Source organism: Mastigoproctus giganteus, chromosome 4, assembly GCF_048544385.1.
Source record: "Mastigoproctus giganteus isolate SK-2022 chromosome 4, ASM4854438v1, whole genome shotgun sequence".
Taxonomy (NCBI): domain Eukaryota; kingdom Metazoa; phylum Arthropoda; class Arachnida; order Uropygi; family Thelyphonidae; genus Mastigoproctus; species Mastigoproctus giganteus.
In genome coordinates this window covers 157,362,013-157,381,405 of record NC_143578.1, presented here as the reverse complement: position 1 = coordinate 157,381,405, position 19,393 = coordinate 157,362,013, and positions in this window count along the sequence as shown.

Here is a 19,393-nt window from a genome sequence, read left to right as displayed (position 1 = left end):
TCGTTTTACTTTTGGTTTCCTGAAAATAGTTGTTGACATATGTATGTGCTACCAAAAACTGAACACATGAAAAGTCCATGTGTGCATAATTCTGATTACTTTTCTTTTGAGATAATACAGATTATAAAAATTCAATAAATTGACTTGGTTGAAACTGTCTTTAAGTTACATATCGCATTGCAAATCAATACATTCCATTTGTGAATTAGCAGGTAACAAGTTGATACCTACAGAAAATGGAGTTCCAAATATATTACGATGTAATGTATGCTGTTTCAAATCATCAAATCTACACTGGAATTCTTCATTTAAACAGATGATAATCATTGCATACTTTTCTGAATCAATAATTCTGCAACTTGACAATGTGAGAAAATAAATGTGTAATTATTTTTTCTAAATTGGGATTCCCACAAGTGAAGTTAAATTCAAATACCTTGACAATACCAAAACAACATTTATAAATTGTTTTTTTTTTTTCCCCTTGAAGGCATGTGTTTAATTCGTTTAAGTGACTAGTTATATCCATCAAGAATGCAGTTAGACATCCAGTTTTCACATTGGAACTCAAGTATTTTTTTTTGACTTTATAATCAATAAATGACAATCTTATCTATTAAATTGTATACCCACTTCAACATTTTCCCTCGATTTAACCATCTTACTTCAGCAAAGTATATAATGTCACTATATTCTGATTGTAGGTCACACATAAATCCTTGGAACTGGCAATGATTAAGACCTTTTAATCTAATAAAATGCACTTCTTTGACAACAACACTCATAACATTATTAATTTTTAAAAACTTTGAACATAAATTTTCTTGACGTATAATACAGTGATATTTCGTCAATAACAAATTACCACTTTCTTGTACGTCTTCAATTAACTTAGTCAAACCTTCTCATTTTCCAACATTTGCTGCTGCTGCTCCATCCATTGTTACACCACATGTGGCAAGGTTCAAGTAAAATCTGGCTAATGTTGCCTTTTCTGCTTCATACAACTCTTTAGATTCAGTGGTATCTTTGAATGGTACCAAAGAAGCCATTTATTCTGTGATATTAAGAGTCAACTCCTCACAAAAAAATAGTTGTGCAGTACAATAGCATCAGTACTTTCGTCCATGATTAATGAATAAAATTGATAATTAATATTTCGAATTTAAAATTTTCTTGAATTGATGTGACCAACTCAACAACATGTTTTTCTAGTGCTTAGTTAGAACAAACTGACTGAACATCACTGGCCACCCATGTCAACTGGGTTCCCTGCCTTAGATTTAATATTGTTCTTAACTAAGAATATAATCTCTCTCCCGATTCCTGACCTCTCCATACACATTGGGCCTGAATATGAAAATATAAATTTTTTTATAATGCAGTATCCATTTTGATTGTTACCTTTGCATCTGAAACCTGGTTACACAGAGCTATTCTTGTAAAACTATTAGCTAAACTGATCTCCCTACGGCAATCCCTATTTCGAGCAGATGGGCTCAGAGGTGGCAAATGAAGTTTAACATTGACAAATGTAAAGTACTACACATGGGAAACAGCAACCCCAGAGCAATGTATCAACTCTGTGGTACTACACTGACAGTGGTAGAGAATGAAAGGGACTTGGGGGTGATTGTGCAGGCAGATATGAAGTTCTCTGAGCAGTGCAGACGGGCTGCAAGAGTAGATCATGGAGTATTGTCAATGATATACAGAAATTTTTCCAGCAGGGATAAGGAGGTGATTATTCCCTTGTATAAGGCAATGGTCAGGCCACACCTAGAGTACTGTATACAGGTCTGGAGGCCTCATTTCAAGAAGGATGTAGAGCTGCTGGAACGAGTACAGAGAAGGGCAACAAGATTAGTGAATGGAACAAAGGGGTGCTCTTACGAAGAAAGGCTTAAGTTTTGCAAATTACAGTGTCTGGAGACTAGGCACCAGCGAGGTGATCTGATAGAGGTGTATAAAGCCTTGAATGGTTTGAGCATGCTCAATGCTGATGGGATTCTTCCTCTAGCTCAGAATAATCACCTGAGAGGGCATAAATTCAAATTGAGGAAAGACAGATGTAGGATAGACGTGCGGAAATTTGCCTTTAGCCAGCGGGTGGTTGGTTGGTGGAACAGACTTCCATCCCTTGTAGTGGAAGTTGATAGCCTAAATAAGTTTAAGGCTCAGCTGGACAGGTATTTTGAACGAGCAGAGGGGTGAAGTGGAAGTGGGGTTTTTTTATTTATTTTTTTTTTTTTTTGGCTGATGCTGCATAAGCTTGCCTCTGCTAATGCTAATGCTAATTATCCTCCGCTGTTCTGCAGGTTCTAGCCACAGTTTACTTTGCATGCAATGCATGCAATTGGAATTGCATGCATTTCAGTTGGAATTTCAGGCATTATATGCGATGTAACAGTCAATATTAAAAGAGAAAAATGGCGCATCTGGAATAAACTACTAAACGTCTAGCAGTCTCATTGGGATACCAGCACTACAGGTTACATGCTCGTATATCTCGAAAGTCACATTTTCAAGAAATAAAAATGTAAACTGCTGGTTCTCTCCAACTCTAGCCACCACATATCTCTTAACAGGACATGGAACCAGATCCACATGGATCTAGAAGAACCTCTTCTGAACTTTAAAATCTCAACTACTTCACCATATTATTACAATGCTCACATCAACTTACTTAACGACCTCCCATGGTAACTTTTGTGCTACAGTTTACTAAATGCTTCATGCCTAAGCACACCAATTTATTAAAATCCATCTGCTGATTTATTCTTAGATCTTGGGCTTCTTTACCTACTAATAATTATCTACCTACAACCATAAATGTTGACTACTTGATTTGGCCCCATCTGTCTATGGAGTTTCACTTCTTAGTTTCATTACCAAATTATGTTAACAAATTCCAAAATGCTGGCGGCATTTTTTTTTTTTTTTTTTTTTTTTTTTAAATCATATATGCTTTTTTATATACAGTGGCAGACAAAAAAACTAGCATCACTTGTGAATTTTGCAAATGTGTTTTGCACTGCATTGTGGATTGCAGAAATGTTCGAAATGCATTTGTTAGATGGGATATACAGTCCATTCCGATTATTTGGGACACATCGGGTCTAGTGCATTTTGGCCCGATTAAGCGGCTGCCCCAATTATCCGAAGTTTCGCGTAAATAGTTAAAAATACAATGTACCCCTCCCCCCTTTACAATAGGTTCACTGTACAATCAAATCACGTTACGATGGAGTCGCCGACCGGGCTAGCCAGGTGGGTAAAGTGCCTGCCTGGCAACCCAAAGGTCGTGGGTTCGCATCCCACCTCAGGCTTGGCCACAGAAGCCATGCACGAACAACTAACAAAATAAAAAATAAAATAAAAAAAAACGATGGAGTACCCATAGTAAAGTACCATTCACTATACGATGTGCAGTAAGCACCGGTCATTGTGATCACGTTTGTGAATTGAATTTTAATTCTATTAAACAGCGATTCTAATTAGCAAAAATAGGAGGAATGTTATCCACAGGCTATAAAAGCAAAGATATATTAAACACAAATTTACCCTTTATTACCTTACCAATTAAAAAATTAAATGATACATGAAAGTCGGAAGAATATACGTGACAGTCGGAATAATTAATACATACTGTAATATGTACATACAAACCAGTTGACATTTGTAGGTGGGGGTTAAAATTTAAAACAGTAAAAAGATAAGCAATCACTAACAAAGAACACGGCACACACAAATTGCAAGTAACACGATACACAAACACGATACAGGTTATCAAATTGTAGCAGTGTGCTTAATGATTTTGTAATAACTGAGAGCAAAGTGGAGGAGAAATTGTTGAAGTTAAACATAAGAAAGGCACCTGGGGTGGATGGGATCTATCCAGTTATTTTAAAGGAGGCGGCAAAGCAACTAAGCAAACCCTTAGCCATAATTATGAGAGCATCCTTGGACTCAGGGGAGGTTCCCACGGACTGGAGATGTGCAAATGTGTCCCCAATTCACAAAGGTGGATCGAAGGGTGACACGAGTAATTACAGACCAGTTAGTTTAACTTCTGTTCCGGGTAAAATAATGGAGTCACTGGTTAAAGATGCATTGCAGGATCATCTAGACAAGACTGCAGCAATAATTCAAACACAGCATGGGTTTGTTAAGGGAAAGTCTTGTCTGACAAATTTGATTGGTTATTATGATGTGGTCACAAAGGAACTGGATGCGAAAAATAATTTTGATATCATATACTTGATCAGGAAAGCTTTTGACACTGTTGCGCATGGAAGACTACTGTACAAATTGGAGCAGAATGGTATTAAGGGTAAGTTGCTACAATGGATAAAAGGATGGTTAAGTGGGAGAAGACAGAGGGTGGTAATCAATGGGTGCTGCTCTTCGTGGACTAATGTTATTAGTGGAGTCCCACAGGGTTCGGTGTTGGGTCCACTGTTGTTTTGTGTATTTATCAATGATATTGATGAAGGTATATCAGGCTTAATGTCGAAGTTTGCAGATGACACAAAGGTTGGCAGGGTTGTTAATGACAGTAATGGCAGTGTGCTACTGCAACAGGATCTAGATAATTTGGGCAGATGGGCTAAGAAGTGGCAACTGAAGTTCAACCTTGACAAATGCAAAGTACTGCATATGGGTAGAAGTAACCCCAGAGAAACGTACCAACTGTGTGGTACTACACTTAAGGTGGTAGAAAATGAAAAAGACCTGGGAGTAATTGTGCAGTCAGATATGAAGTTTTCTGAGCAATGCAGACAGGCTGCTAGGGCAGGTCATGGGGTTTTGTCAATGATATATAGGAATTTTGCTAGCAGGGAAAAGGAGGTGATTGTCCCTCTGTATAAGGCAATGGTCAGGCCACGCCTTGAGTATTGCGTACAAGTCTGGAGGCCTCATTTTAGGAAGGATGTAGATTTGCTTGAGCGTGTACAGAGAAGAGCAACACGATTGGTGAGGGGAATGAAGGGATTCTCTTACCAAGAGAGGCTTAAGTTCTGCAAATTGCAGTGGTTGGAGACTAGGCACCTGCGCGGTGATCTGATTGAGGTCTATAAGGCCTTGAATGGGTTGAGCACGCTGAATTCTGATGGGATCCTTCCACTTGTTCAGATTACGAACCTACGGGGACATAAGTTCAAATTAAGAAAGGACAGATGTAGAATAGATGTGCGGAAATTTGCCTTTAGCCAGCGGGTGGTTAATTGCTGGAACAAACTTCCATCTGTCGTTGTGGAAGTTGATAGGTTAAATAAATTTAAGGAGGAACTGGACAGGCATTTGGAGGGAATGGTGTGATGATTTTTTTTTTTTTTTTGGCTGATGCTGCATAAGCTCCTACACTTGCTTTCTTGCGTCATGTGCCACTACTACTACTACTACACGCAAGTGAGAATGGACTAACAAGTTATGAAGCTTTAAAAATAGGAATGAAGAGAAGATCTGAAAATTAATTTTTTTTTTATATGATTGAAGATTTCATAGAAGTGTAAACACATTTCACCATAACAACCCACAGAATTCCAGCTGTCGGTATTATTGCAAATTCAATAAGATCGAGTTTACTGTCCATTTATGATAGATTTCACTAACAGAAAAGCCCAATAAACAGATGACTGCTAATTGTTTTTATTGTTTTATGGTTGTGACCTCCAGAATTTCAACCGAACCACGTGGTACCGTCGGAGACAATCGTAGGGTAATCTCCAGTGCTGCGGTCTCCTGCCCCGATTAAACGGCATGCTGTCCCAATTAAGCGAAGTAAACCCTGGCTATTTTCTCGATTGGTTTCTGTTTTTTAAGATTTGCCCCGATTAACCAGTGGCCCAAATACTCGGAATCCACTCTATATATCTCTGAAAATGAAATCCAATAAAAAGACTCCACCTTATATACCTAATTGCCATAAATATCTTCCCAAAGGGTAAAATGTGTAATTAATGGAAATATGAGAAATCATGCAAATGGCAATCATGAAAACCAAACATACATTTTATTGCATATACGTGCACAAACTAAATGACAAGTTAACGTAATACTATTATGTACTGTAAATACATGAGTCCTCAATATTTTGTTGTTCCTCCTCGAACTGCAATTACAGCCTTGCAAAGATCTAACATAGGGTTAATCAACTTCTGGATATATGGTTGCCCAATTTCATGGTACCACACTCTTACAATGCTCTCCTGCAGCCGATTCGTACTTGTTGGCTTCTTCTGAGCAATTTTAGATGACATTACATACCAGCAATTTTCAATAAGATTCAAATCTGCGATGTTGCTGGGCCAGTCCAACATTGTAATGCCAACGTTTTTGAGGTATGACTGCACCTTAAGGGAGAAAAATGAGGGAAAACATTGCTGTAAGTATGTTTTAAGCCTTGTGAGACAAGACGACAAACTCATCATTAAATCTAAATAGCCTAAAATGTACCAATTTTGCTGTTTGGCAAGGTGCTGAGTCCTGCTGAAAAATGCAGTTTTGGACTTCTCTGTGTGGTGATCCCTAATAACGGATTTCAGGCACTCCTCCAAGGTAGCAGTGTAGGTTTCTGCATTCACTATTCCATTAATAAAACTTAATTCACCCCACTCCTTTGCTTGCTATGCATCCCAGACCATCTGACCAGCCGGAAACTTTACAGGCAATGTTATGTAGTCAGTATGGTATGCCTCTGATTTTCGTCTTCTGTCATATCGCTTCCCATCTGAACCATGTAGGTTGAAATTCAATTTGTCAGAAAAGATGATGGTGTCCCATTGCTCTTTTGTCCATGAAACATGCATTTTAGCCCAAGCAAGTCACTCCTTCCTCATTTGTTGGGTCAACAAAGGCTTCTTCTTGGGCCGTAGGCATGCAAACCACATTCTGAAAGCTGTCTTTGGATATTTCGTGCACTTGTTTCAACACCAGAGGCCATCTCAAAGTCCAGTTTTAGATCAGGAGCACTAGCATGGCAATTACAAAGACATAGCCATTTCAAATATCAATCTTGGGAAGGTGTAATCACTCTCTTACAGCCTGATCCAGGTCTTCTCTTCACATCACCGGTTTCACGCAGCACCACTGTAGCCAGGTGGGCAGGAGCAGCAGTGCATAGCACACGCTTCTTGATTAGACTGGGGTTTGAGCCCGTGACTACCAAATAGAGAGGATGCGGAAAGGTCAGCGACTGACCACTGCATATACCCGGAGCAATATGGCCTTAGTTGCTAATGCTCCTAAAAACCAAATAACAACAACTAGTTTCACATTTTAATTTCAGCACCTGGGATATTGTTGACTGGTGGCAGCCTATTTTATCAGCAATCGCACACATAGAAAGCCCTTCCTGGCACAGAGCAAGCAACAGCTACACTTTTTTCTTGGTGTCAACTGAACATATGGGGTCATGCTGACACCACCGCAAAACAGGATACTAATGAGCATGTATACCCTTCCAACGTCGTATTTATAGAAACAGCTGATGGATCATTCCATGTCAAGTGGCCTAGGGATCCCTGCTCGACCATCTTCAATTTTGTTGAAACTTGGTGTGGCTGTTTATACAGGTTTCAAATGAAGCTGTGTAAAATTTTAGTTCAAAATATAGTATGCTTGAGGCACCAGCACCTTTCTTGTGGAGGTCACTTGTGTTATGTGGAGGAATTCACAAAAATTTTCTAAGTTTTAAGTGTTACTGTTGCACAACATCGAGAGGTAGTGCTCTGAAACTTGGTGTACCTAGTTAACTTATGGCAGAGAATGCAAAACTTTTGGTGTCCAGGCTCAAAAACCTTCATATTTTTTATAATGCAGTCTAAAACTGGCACCAAAAATTTGTCACGACAAATTTAAGCAAGACTTTTGAAAGTCATAACTTTGAAATAAAAACCTTTGGTACCTTCTTCTTTGGGCATTCCATTTAACATCTGCATGAATTCAGCCTACCTAAATATGAGCTCTTATACTTGTTTTTTGGCTGAGATATTTTCCTTGAAAGATTGACTCAAAATTTGACCTATCTTAAGGGGCAAATATCTTAATGTGGGACTCCTTCAATTCTCTCATTTTTGCACCACTGGAAAGAGCAGAGTTTTAGCTACAAGGATCATGGTTTATCTGCACTTAAGGCCCTAAAATTAAGCCTAAACATAGAGTAGTTTTATGTACCATATTGTTATTTTGTGAGATCTTTTTTGTTGCAGAACACTTCCTTAATCCTACCTAGATTATTCTAAAAATATTTAGAATAATCTAGAAAGAGAGTATATTCTAGAATTCTGGAATATTCTAGAAGGATACTCAAGAATTATAGAATATTCTAGAATTCCAGAACATTCTAGAATATTCTTGAATTTCAAAAAAAAAAAGCTGATGAACATTCTAGAACTCTGGAATATTCTAGAATCATACAAAAAAAAAGTATAAATAGCTGATATTTGAACCATGCTGTTATTAATGTGTTTTATCTTCATAATGAACAGTTTGTTTATTTTGTTCCCATATTTTTTATTGTTTGACTGTAATAAAGTTAATTAAGTTTTCATTGTTTGCAGAAACGTCCACTTATTAGTCAGCATGAAAGCCATGGAATCAGAAGATTTTTCTGGAGATAAGCTGGAATCATGCTCCATCAGTCATATGGATAATTCTAAATGTAATGGCTATCCTATACATGCAAAACTGGTTTAAAATTATTTAAAGAATTTAAATTTGAAGAACAACGGCTGATAGGTCAACATTGTGGATTAAAACTGGGTGAAGACACAATTTGTCTACATCATGAAGCTTTGCTTTTGACAAAATTTGAATTTTTGCAGCATTCGTGTTGCAATCCTTTCCAGAAGAAAAATCATATGGTGAAAAAAAGTTTACAATTAATTTATCAATGACAGACTACCCGAAAGACCTAACCAGGCAAGAAGCTGTGTCCATCATGTCAAAAAGAGTCTAACAGCTGAAAAGCTGCAAAAGGAACATCAACTTCATCTGGATCAGACCATGATGACAAAATGCATGTGATGGAAAGCTTGAACACAAGTTTGATGGCTATTGGTATTTCTCCTCTGAAATTTCAGCGAATGGCTAAGAGAGACTCACAAGGCTATACCAAAAGGAAGGCAAGTCAAGTACAATATGTAACTGCCAGTAAAATTGCATCTATTGGTAGCTTGGATCCAAATGATATCATGGAGCCAAGTGCTAGTCATCAGTGTGGAAATTGCTTAGATTACAATGAGCTACTGAAAGAATTGAAAGGAAAGTTGATGGTATCAAGTCATTCAGAAATACTTCAAATATTAACACTAGCTCCAGTTAGTTCGTCCATAAAGAAAACAGTGGAAGAGTTTAGTGTCTCAGAACAAATGGTCAAGAAAGCTAAAAAACATAAAACAGAAGGAATCATGGCCATGCTTGGAAAAAAAAGGAAGGAAAAAAGCTTTCTGAGCAAGTAAAGCAAAAGGTGATGTAATTTTTTGAAGATGATGAATTTAGTCAGACATGCCCTGGAAAAAAAGATTACATTTCCATTAGAAATGCAGATGGAATAAAAATGCAAATGCAAAAGTGACTACTACTCAGCAACTTGAAGGAAATATTTATAACTTATCGAGAAAGAAAGATCTGACATTGGATTTTCTAAATTTTGTGAACTTCAACCCAAGTGGTGTGTCACAGCACAGTTGGTGCAACAGGAACACATTCTGTATGTGTATGCACACTCAATAAAAATGTCAAGTTAATGCTAGCAGCAAGTACTGTTGAATGTGATTGCAAGGTTCTCGTTAGTAAAACAGTCTGATTTGGAGTCAAAAGATTGTATGCTTCATCGGTGTGAAAAATGTCCAGGAATAGATGAATTAAAAAAGTTTCTATAGAATATTTTTGAAAACAATGAACCAGAAGATATTATTGAATTTAAGCAATGGATACACGCTGACAGAGATACGCTGGATACAAAGAAACTAACAACAGAAGATTTTATTGAAGAATTGAGTACAAAGATATTAACCTTTCCTGTCATCACTACATTGCTAAACATCAAAGCTGCCATTTGAAGTCAACAAAGAAAAGCCCAATGACAGGAGAATTGGTCATCTTGATGGATTTTGCAGAAATTATTCATTTGTTGTGTAAGATGCTGTTCAAGGGTTCCACTGGGAGAACAGCCAGGCTACATTGCATCCATTTGTCATTTATTACAAAGATGATGAACTTCAGAATATAAGTTTCTGCATAATCAGTGACTGCCTTCGACATGACACAATTGCAATTCATGTTTTTCTAACCAACTTAATTGAAATTTGAAGAATTTCATGACAGAAATCAGGCACATTTACTACTTCAGTGATGGTTCTGCAGCTCAATACAAGAATTTCAAGAATTTTATTAACTTGTGTCATCATCAGAAGGATTTTGATATCAGTGCTGAATGGAATTTCTTTGGCACTAGCCATGGCAAGTCACCATATGATGGAATTGGTGGAACAATAAAACGATTGGCAGCATGTACAAGTCTCCAACACCCAATTGAAAACCAAATCCTGATACCAAGAAACGTGTTTGAATTTTGTGACTGGAATAAAATTCTGTTTTGTTTCTAAAGAGGAAATTGAGCAAGTAAGGCCATTTCAAGAGAAAAGATTCATAGACAGTCATACTATTGCTGGAACAAGAGAAAATCAGAGAAAATGCAAGACAGATTCATGTTTGCAGAGTATTAAAATGACACACCATCATTTGTAGCTCATGTAAATCAGACTAGTGAAATCAATATTCAATATGTGCCAGTTGTTAATTTACAACCTGGCCCAATACATTGCTTGTATTTATGACAATAATTGGTGGATTAGAAATATTTGTGAAATTACATTTGATGAACATGATGTATTGGTAAAATTTATGCATCCTCATGGAGCAGCTCACTCATTTCACTGGCCTGCTAGACAAGATGTCTGCTGGATTCCTGAACAACAGATTATTGCCAACCTTTGAGCTCCAAAAACAACAACAATGGGATGACTATAGCTTGCCTGAAGTAGTAATATCAACCATCAATGAAAAATTCCAGTCCATTACGAAGCAGTGATTCCAAGCAGTGATCTTTACACTCATTTACTTATTTCAAATTGTATTGTGTTTTAAATATATTTTGTTGCAGTTATAACTTCTTTCAAGCTTAGAAACCAATAGAACATCATCTTTATGCTTGGATTCCTCAATAAAGACTACTTTTCAGACTTGGGAACTTGCACTAAAGAAGCCCATGCAATTTCTTTTCTTGCCATTTGCACTCCCATTGTAAAAAATCAGATCTTTTTGTGCCAATACACAAAAAGATCCTTTCTCCTTAGATTCTTGGAAGTCTGTTTAAACATCTGTTTAAACGTCTGTTTAAACCAAAGGGCAGAGTAATTGCAGAAAATTTCACTCTTGTAAATGCAATAGCTCTGTCCTTATTGAGATGTGAAACTTCACCATCAAATAAGTATGCAAATATTATATGGAAAATATAAAATGTTTAAGGCTATTTTTAGGCCTTAAGTAGCAAGACACAAAACTGAAAACCATGATTCTTGTTGCTTAAAACCTGCTGTTTCCAATGGTGGCAAAAACGAGAGAATGGAAGGTGTCCCACATTAAGATATTTGCCCCTAAAGATAGGTCAAATTTTGAGTCTATCTTTGAAGGAAAATATCTCAGTCAGCAAACAAGTATAAGAGCTCATATTTAGTTAGGCTGAATTCATGCAGATGTTAAACGGAATGCCCAAAGAAGATAACAAAGGTTTTTATTTTAAAGTTATGACTTTCAAAATTCTTGCTTAAATTTGTTGTGACAAATTTTCGGTGCCAGTTTTAGACCGCATTGTAAAAAATATGAAGGTTTTTGAACGTGGACACCAAAAGTTAACTAGGTATACCAAGTTTCAGAGCACTACCTCTCAATGTTGTGCAACAGTAACACTTAAAACTTTGAAAATTTTTTGTGATTTGCTCTGCGTAACACAAGTGACCTCCACAAAAAAAGGTGATGGTGCCTGAAGCATACTATATTTTGAACCGAATTTTTGCACAGCTTCTTTGGAAGTCTGTTTAAACATCTACACCAAGTTTCAACAAAATTGAAGATGGTCAAGCAGGGACCATCTTCAAAATTAGATCATTTGACATGGAATCACCCTGATGCAATATCTTGCAATTACTGTCTGATGCAATAGAGGTGTTATCTGCCTCAATACCTTTGCTTTGTGACAAACAAAATGACCGTAATCAAACAATATCCTGCACGTTTCCCTACAAATGTTACTTTTTTTAAGGTGGTGCAGTTTTTTTGTCCACCACTGTGTATTCGCTTTTTCTTTTTCTTTCTTTTCCTTTTTATTTTATTTTTTCTTTCTTTTTATTATATATATCATATCTTTTTTTTTAAGTGCTACCACCCTTACTTAGTCTGGGGAGCGAGCTATGGGTGAGGGATTTTTGCTGGCACCCGCTGGTATAGGATTATTTATCCTATACCAGCGGGTCCACAGTATTTCATCTGTTAGGCCAGACTGATTGTAGCACCTGAAGTCCACTGCATTTCACACTTAGTTATGGTCTACCTCCCCATGGTGTAGAAGGACAATGGGCAGGTTTTCCAGGTGAGTGTCTTCCTGGTGATAAAATGGCCAGAAAAAACACGACACACGTGCAGCACAAACATAACATTGCACACATTTCTGGCATTTTACAGAGTTCTGTTTCATCACTGTACCAAGATAGTTGAACTTATGATCTACAACTACTGAACGTAAGACAGTAAATCTGTCTCAGGGATTAAGTCAGATGAATGGGGTGACCATACCATAATTTGCAGTACACACATCTTCCACAAAGTCGAAGTCAAGAGGATATTGCATTATGTTTCAAGAATGATTTTATAGCCTTTTCTTAAAATTTCTTCAATTCTGTTAAGCTTCAGGCACCTCACTAGCACAGACCCCCCCTCCAAGACCAAGGGAGGAGCCCTAGTAATGTGTTCACATGGTCATATGTTTTTCTAAACTTTGCAAAAGTAAGATATTTTAACCACAATCGGTTAAGACTGCTGTCTGTTTCCACTCCGATTTCCAGTCCGTCGCACCTTATTCTTTATTCAACAAAGTGAAACACATTCTAGGTGATTATAACTTGCTCTTCTCAGTCAGTCGTATGACTGCAGCTGTTGTAAAAAGTGAGGACAATGAGCTGCAAGCGCTTTAAAAAAAATAAGTACACAGAATAGGTACCATGTGCAGCTCGTTCCCTTAATCTCAGAGAAAAATCTGCCTCCACAGTTGTGTGAAGTTGACTACTTCAGTATTTTAAACATCCATACCAACTTGGATTTTTCTTTAAAGTGTAACGAAATGGTTGCCCATTATAAAGCTGTTCAACTTTGGTACAATGACATTTTAAGGACCAAAATATATTTCAGAGACTCCAAAGAGAAACCTGAACACAAAAAAGTTTATTCAAAAAGTTAATAAAGCTCGAATACCCCATTTTAACTACAACTGGGAAAGAAATTTTGGAACGTTTCAGTAAAACAAGTCAGAAATTACAGACTTCTGATTTGGAGTATATGAAGGGTACCTTCTTTTGTTATCTTTAAATTTATTAAAGAACTGAGAAAATTCAGATAAAAAATATTAATGGAATATGCAGGGCATTCCTATGGAATGTGCCTGGGTGGCAATTGCAATTTGGCACCCCCCTCTAAATATATATTTTACTGTTCTTGTAGCTGAACATGATGTTTATTTTAACTTCCCTGCAATAATAGTAAAACTTAATTTTCTGAATTTAATTTCATAGCGAGTGAGTAAGGTAGGGGATGTTCGTGTCTGTATTTGAGTGTGTTCATCAGTCAATTTGGGTAGGTGAGAGGGACTAACCCAAGATTGACTAACTTGGTACTGAAAGTAAAAAAGCTCTGGAAACTCTTCGATTGGGATTTGAACCCAGACCCTTTTCACTCAGCAAATGTGCTGCCAAAGGCACTACGCTACCAAGGCCCAGGCATAGAAATCTAATTTCACTTACTTGAAGTCTTTGTATGCAGGTACATTACAGATAATAATGCAATTTGCATTTTGCTAGAAATGTAGGCAGCAGCACTCTATACGCAAGTAATTTATTAGACAATCCATATTTAAAGGAAAAAATCACATTTATTTATGATTGTCGTTCTTTCACGATTATCACTAAATTATGTAAAGAACAATTTTTTTCAGAATTTGTATTTATGAAAAAAAAAAGTTATTTTTACTACAAAAAAAAATTATTAGTCATTCCTCAATGATACGCAATCGATTTCTGGAATCATTATCAAGGGAAATAACACAAGTAGGTTTAAGTGTCATAAATTCCAATTTTAAGACACTTCAATGATATGATGCTGAAATGAAACATAAATTTCATAGACAATGCTAAAAAAAATCCTGGACAATTTTCAAGGAAGGTACTGTGAACAGTGTTTCTGGAAATTTTTTGACCAAGAATGTACAGCCGTGTAAAAAAGCAGAGTCCACCTGGACCTTACACGAGTATTGAAGGGTTAATTATGTCTTGCACATTTAATCTTCAAATACTGTATCATTCTGTACACCATTTGGCATCTCTCATGTTGTGGAACGACTTGCAACTGTGATGGCATTGTTTGCATTATCAAGGTATCTGCCCGCCCACCGATGAAGAAGCCAACTAGCTTCGAAACGGCACTGTCTGGATGGTGGTGCCCACTGAGAATAAATAACAGTGATCTCCTCTACTAGAGGAGTGTTATTTATTTGGAAGTAGTGCAATACCTGGTGTCTCACGAAGGCAGCCACAATATGAGATAAAATTAAACACCTTTACACTATATATGTAGTTAAATTTATGGGTAAACTATGGTATATCTACACCGATATTATACAGTAAATTTTAGAGTAGACAAGCATTATGCATACATCAACAAAAGTCCAGTAACATTTTAAAATTTTATTCATTGTGTATGTAAATTTCAGGTTTTCAGGCGTCCTTTGAACGTTGGCACCTGGGCGAAGTGCACCCCTTACATCTCCTAAAACTGCTTCCATATTATTATTTCTGTATAGCCCATGCGTGCGACGCATGGTCATGCCAGATATTGTTTCGGGTTGGCCCATGTATTGGGTAGTCAACTCTTCAAGGGTGCTGTGTCTGTTTGCCCGTACAAGTCGTCTCACCTCTAACATCAACCTTTTGCTGACCTTTGCAGTTTTGCCATTGGGTCGTATGACAATTTTGATGTCAGTCCTGGTACACTTTAACTTCTGCGTCTGTCGAACACCATACCACACCCCACCAGTTCAGCCGTTTGGGAAATCGAGGCACCAGCTTGTCAAGCACCCACAATCTGTCCATTATCAAAGTCCGATAAATCCTTCCTTTTACCCATCATGCTCGGAATTTTACTACCTACTGAACCACTGATATCTTATCTATGCTACGTAGGTCGACTAACTGCGTGCTCTCGTACCGCATATGGTCAACGGGTCATTTTCAGTTTTATAGGTGTGGTCATAATTCAGTGATCACTCAGTGTATATCGGACATTATAATTCATTAAAGGTTTACATGTATTACAGGGAAAACTTCACATTTGTTAATTCTATTATAATATCGCTAATAAAATGTGATGAGCAAATATTGGTCATATCCTTTATAGATTTTGTGGTGCTAAACAAGAAATAGTACTTAAAATTGCAGATTGACTCTTGTGTTCGAAAAAAGTAGTTTTTTTTTTTTTAATTTGTATAAAGTTTTTTTTTTGTTTAGTTATATAGCAGTAAGATATAGCTAAGATATACCTGTATCAAACATGGGACCTTTTAGCCTTTCGCTTGTATTCAGCTTCAGGAGCATCTATTTTCACCATTCAACAATAATAAAAAAATAAAAAAAATCAAGTTATGATATTAGGAATGATTACATCTATCCGTAATGTCTTATGTACGTTTGCTATCTATGCCTAAGACCGACTAACTCAGCCACGGAGCGAAGAATAAGCCCTTTAAAGTTCCTCGCATCGTCGGGGAACTTTAAAGGGCTTATTATCGTTGGGATTCGAACCCGGGCCTTTTCAACTCGGTGTGGGGGAGAACGGTGACAATACCACTGTGCTACAAGCGCAGACTATACAACAATAATAGGTTAACATGGCGGCGCTCCATTTGCTTTTGTATCTTTATTCGATCGCTGCGATGTCTTGGAAGAGCGCACCATGTTCGACCCTGACGGCAGGATGAAATCCAGGTGAGTGCAAGAAATGAATCTTCAATGACATGTTGCTCCAGAGTTTTTCGTAAGAAGTAATGAATCTTCCACAAGCTTCCTGTAGTTGCCCGCTTTAATGTTTCCTAGAAAACCAGTCGAAACATTATGAAAAACTTTCCAGGCTGATTTATCGCTATCACTAAAGATACATTCGATCTGTTCGTCTTTGAAAATTTGCTTTATTCATGGACCAATGAAAACGTCTGTCTTAATAATCTCTGTACTAAGTCTTGGGAATTTCTCTTGCAAGTATGTGAATGCAGGACCGGTCACTTCCAAAGCCTTCAAGAAATTTTTCATGAGCACCAGTTTGTTGCTGAGTGATGAAAGCAAACCTTTATTTGGATCTACCAGAGGTTCAAATGCTACGTTCTTCATTCCAGGTGTTAATGATTTTCGTCGAGGCCAACTCCTCTTCTCTTGATGCATATCCTTGTCATGAGTGTCCCACTCGCAAAGAAAGCAACAGTACTTCTGTCGATTCCGGTGGATGCTTAAGCAACAACTTATGCATGTCCATGACCAGGCCGTTGGGTCCAGGTATATCAAGACATGTGTCTATCCGGTCATTCTTTATGGAGCAGAAGTCTGGACCTCAACTGCCGCAACGCATCTAAGACGGATTTTTGCAGGCGAATTTTGGCTATTGAAGTGGGCCACATGGAAATTCCGGCTGGCACCCAGATGGCAGCAGCTCTAAACATCAGACGTCTTCCTGCCATTATCCATGAGAGAAGACTCGTCTTTTCTGTAAAAATGATGGTTGGCATTATTTCGGAACCAGACTTCTGGGCTAACTGCGGTTGGAGGATCCCAGTCCCAAGCCTTTGGGCCAATCCAGTCCTCCAGGCCACCCCAAACCGGTTAAAGTTATACGATCGCTTTTTACCCGTGCAAATGCTGCAGTACATATACTCCTTGGATGGCGACCTCTACAAGTTCGCATTGGATAAAAAATACAGGCAGAACTTACTCCATCCACTTCCTTCTCAGGACCACATCACAGGACACTAGGACTGCTCCCAAGGACCTGTCCATCACTCCCGTGGATCCCTCACTAAATGTTCCAACTTTCTGCGCCTGCCCAGATGAATCCAGCACTGTAAAAAGACTGCTCCCTGGAGAATAATTGAACATGATGACATGCTGTTGTGTATATATGCTCATATGTAAATTTAACATCTGTTGTGTATATATGTTCATATGTAAATTTTTCATTCGGTTTCCTACACTTGTATAATTAGTAATATTATTTTTTTCTCTTATCTCATCCTTGTTTATCACAGTGTATTAACCTTTACTGTAATATTGTATTAGCCTCTGCAACCTTATATTAGACTTTGTAACCTTGTATTAGCCTTTATTGTAAACCCCTGGCTTTTAGCCGTGAAGGGTATTGTGTACGGCATGAGCGTTTTGTATGCAATAAAGAGTTCTTCTTCTTCTACTACTTTGTGTAACCCTTTTGTAGTCCGAATAAAATGGCGATTACCTTTAAATCACCACATATCTACCACTCATACTTCTGATAGTGTATACGCATAAGAGGATGTTCTTCATGTTTGCGTAAGTTTCTTTTTTGGGGAAGGCATACTCAAGAGGTGTTAAAGGCAACATATTTCCATTGTGAAATAACACAGCCAACCTTAGAAGCTTCTATAAATAGCTGACATTCTTTGGGAACGTGACTCATGTTCATTGCTGAACGTTCCATCTACAAGTGTCAAAAGAATTGTTTTTCCAAGATTAACGTAATGTACTGCTTCGTGGCAGTACTTTGGCAGTGGCGATTTTTTTTTTTTTTTTACACTGGGGGCCCCTACCTGGAAAGCTCAGGGGCAGTCGAAGGTTCGCCCCGTCGGAGTGTTTCCTTTACTGTACCTCACTGCTTTCTCGAGGCGTTGTACGGAAACGCGTTGTCACATTACTGGCCCTGGCAGCTAAATGGTGGAGGTACAACAGACCAACATTACCCCACACAACACTAAGCAAACCCTTACGCTATCTCTGGCATTTACAGAGTTTGTACTGCATCACAAAGCATACTTCCAGGTTTGTAGGGCAATGCCCGCTGCCGCCAAACAAGAAACACTATACGCAACACACTGTGTCCTTCGTTGCAGCCTAGTCGGCACGATACATCGCTATCTGACACTTGTTTGGAGATGTCTGGCTTTGGTTGCCGTCGACAAGCGGAGGAATTTATAAAGTTCTCTTCATTCAATCTCAGGCAGAGGGCATCCGGTTTCCCCGTGAGTTATTCCTGGTTTTTCAGCCCGTATAACATGCAAAGCAGCCCCTGAGGGGGGGGGGTTGCATATCTCACACACACATACTCTCTCTCTCTCTCTCTCTCTCTCCCCCCCCCCCCTTTGGCATTAAAATAAAAAATATATATTTTTTCTTAACGTAATGTGTTTCTGATGTGCCCGTTACAATAAGTCCAGAATTTCTGTTTCCTCTGGAGTTGCTTTGAACCTTTTTGATATACATTGATCGGAACTTAGCTTCAGCTACATTTCAGTGTTCCCCAACTTTTTTATATTCGTGGCACCCTTAAGCAGCACTTCAGATTTCGGTGGCACCCCCTTCTCTTCCCCAATCGTGGGGAAGTAATCGTGTTTTCATTATTAGCATTAGCATTAGCAGAGGCATTTGATGCAAGGAAGCAAGCTTATGCAGCATCAGCCAAAAAGAAAGAAAAAACCCACTTCCACTTCACCCCTCTGTTCGTTCTGTACGTGAAGCGAGAAATCAAGATTTTATTTATTCTACTACTTCAGTGGTTTTCGACCCTTTTTTCAATAAAGGCACTCTGAAGTAATTTATTTTATTTTGTGGCACCCCTACTCAATTTTCTGCCTAACATATATATAATATTAAAAAAATATGTTATATGATACTGTCGAGATTATTTCGATACATAATTCCTGAGGCATGTAGTAGTAGTAGTAGTAGCAGTGCCTTGTGATGCAAGAAAGCAAGTGTATGAGCTTATGCAGCATCAGCAAAGAAAGAAAAAAGAAAAATTACAAAACAATACCCTCTAAATGTTTGTC